This window comes from Poecilia formosa, unplaced genomic scaffold (assembly GCF_000485575.1).
Source record: "Poecilia formosa unplaced genomic scaffold, Poecilia_formosa-5.1.2 Scaffold562, whole genome shotgun sequence".
Taxonomy (NCBI): Eukaryota; Metazoa; Chordata; class Actinopteri; order Cyprinodontiformes; family Poeciliidae; genus Poecilia; species Poecilia formosa.
In genome coordinates this window covers 366,565-369,511 of record NW_006800501.1, presented here as the reverse complement: position 1 = coordinate 369,511, position 2,947 = coordinate 366,565, and positions in this window count along the sequence as shown.

Sequence of the window (2,947 nt, the reverse complement as noted above, 5' to 3'; positions counted from 1 at the left end):
CAGACAGTTTACCTCCTTCAAACGGAGTTTCTCTGCTGCTGCCTTTACTCTGAGCCGTTCAGAGGGGGGAGGAGGAGGAAGCGCTCTGCTGAATGCGCTGTTATGCGCCTTCAAAATAAAAGCACGCGAGTGGAAGATTTTAAAATTCTTCGCAACTGCAGTGAAATTATTGGGGGGGACGAATGTGGCTCTCTCCAATATTGGGGGGGACGAATGTGGCTCTCTCCAATATTGGGGGGGACATGTCCCCTGCGTCCCCCCCGCTTCCTACGCCCATGGGTACAGCCCTTGAAAAACAGACAAAATATATATTTTAAACGCAGACGTCTATTATAGAGAAATATTTTATGGTGTTATGAAACAAAACGTCTCATTGGCTACAGAGAAACAAAGTCCAGCTACAGGATAATGTTCAACAATTCACACAATTTTAGACTGAAAGGCACATGAGATTCTGCGACAGACTGGCGACCTGTCCAGGAAGACCCCGCCTCTCGCCCAGAACGTTAGCTGGAGATAGGCAGCAGGGTGTAAGGGACAAGGGTGTATAGAAAATGGATGGACGAGATTATACTTACTAAATATTTCAGTCACCAAGACCTGGTGACCAGAAAGAATTCTGTCTCCACCCAGTCTGAATAGATCTCTGCTGCTCTGCTTGGTGGTTTGAGAGGATTTTGGATAAAATGTTGCAGACAGCATACCAACTTACCATACCAACTTTAATTATAAAGCACTTTAAAACAACCATAGCTGATACAAAGTGCTGTACATTAAAACACAACATAACAATAATAAAAAAAATAATAATAAAAAAATAAAAACTCTTACAGTTTAAAAACAAACAAACATACAATTTAAAACTAGATCCCGCTGGAGTTGAAAGTCAAGTAAAATAGATGGGTTTTAGGAAGAGCTTTAAAAGCAGCAGATCAGGTCCCTCGGAGATCCAGCTAAAAAAGTAAAACAGATAATTTAAAAGTCAATATTTAAACAGTACTGCACCTGATGGAAGGAAAGAATAATGTGAAGAGAAAGGCTAATTATGTTCTCAAAGAAATATACATACTATTTATTTCTGATCAGCTCCTGATTCCAGGTTTTGGTTCAGGACTTCTAATTTCTCTGCAGTGGAGGCTGGAAGGCCGAGCTCATCCAGTGAGTCCATCTCTTCAGCAGAACCAGTGACTGTCAGACGGGTCAGAACGACTCGCAGCATCCCGGGGTTTCCCAGGCAAACTTCTTCAACTCCTTAAGGCTTTGAAGACGTAACACTGAATGCTGCATTCTGCAAAGAAAGATTTAAAAAAAATCTCAGTAATGTAAAATAATAATTTATTATAATGTAGACTGGGGGTGTTCAGCCCTGCAGGTCAGGACCCTGTCCTGCTTTAGATGAGTCTCTGCTGCAGCTCACCTGGATTAACGCAGGAAAACTAAAACAGACAAAACTCCCACCACACAAACCTTTATTTACATGTAACTCTCTTATTCATGTTGTCAACTAATCAAATCCAAAAATGCCTTACATCTATAAATAATTCAATTAAAAATATGAAACATACACAAAGTGTAGTCACTATTTTTACATGTTGGTTAAATTTACCTGATAGAGGAATTTCCAGTTGAAGGGAGTCGGTTAGTGGAGTTACTGGTTGGACTAAACAGATACAGGTGAACACAGAGCAGCTGGTGGATGAGATGGTGAAGGTGGAGGACAGGTGGGAGGCTGTGGCTGCAGGAGCTGCTGGTCATGGGGGAGATCCTCTGGATCTGTGGCTTTTCCTAAGAATCTGAATAGATCTCAGTTCACCTGTAACGAAATCATTTAATTAAAAACCTGCATAAACATCAGCGTGATTTATTTAATTAATCAAAGTTTTGTCCAATAATACTTGATTGTCATGCATTTGTAAGTGGTCTCTATTACTGTAGTAACTCCTAAACACATTGAAGCAACATAAAGGGATCAAACTGAAGGAAACCATGAACAGCTCTCTCTCTCTCTCTTTGCAGCTAATAATCCTAATTACTGCCTTACAAAAACTTTTTACCTGATCCTCTTGGGCTTCTGCTTTGAGGTCTGACATCTTCAGCCAGGTGACATTTCTGTCTTACTTTCAAGTTGTCACCTAAAATTACATATGAGAAAAAACAATTACTTTAATCAAACATATTAAAGGAAACATTCAAACACAAACATAAACACAATAATGTCCATTAAGAAAGAGTATGACCGACTCTGAGCGTCCTCTTCATCAGATAAACAGTGTCTTCAGTCAGAGGCTGTAACACAGACTGCCACAGGAGGTCCTTCCTGCTCACAGCCATCAGCATCAACAACTCTTTTAAGGACCTTGAAATAATAAGATAAACATTAGATCTAACTGGCAATTTAACTAACACTGAATTAAGCAGAACATCACCCAGTAGTTTGTGCTGTGATACCAACGAATGTTGTTCTATTAATATGTAGAGCTGCATATTATTTTGTAGTTGATGATCCAGAGAAAAGGAAAAGACAGACAGTGTTTACAGTAGCTCAGGATAAACCACAGGCTCACCAAAACATGCTACTATGGATCAGACTGAACATTTAGGAGGCGTTTACACGACAACGATCCAACAAAAATGGAAGTTTTGTTCCCTTTTTGTTGGATCGTTTACACGAAAACGTTCTAATCACGATCTGTGTTTACACAGTAACGGCACACATCGAAAACGTGTAATGGTTTCGCTGCGCCTAGCTGGTGCTAGGTTCTTTGAAACTGAGTGCGCATGTGTTTAAAAAAAAGTTGAAGGCATGTGGATTCGTGTTTCCCTATCAGGTACCGTTCTTCCATAGATTGGGAGAAAACACGCATTGTGTGCGTCTGATTAGGGCGCATGCAGTTGGAAAAAGTGGGATAACTTTGCTGCAACACCTTGTTTGAGCTTTCACGGTGTC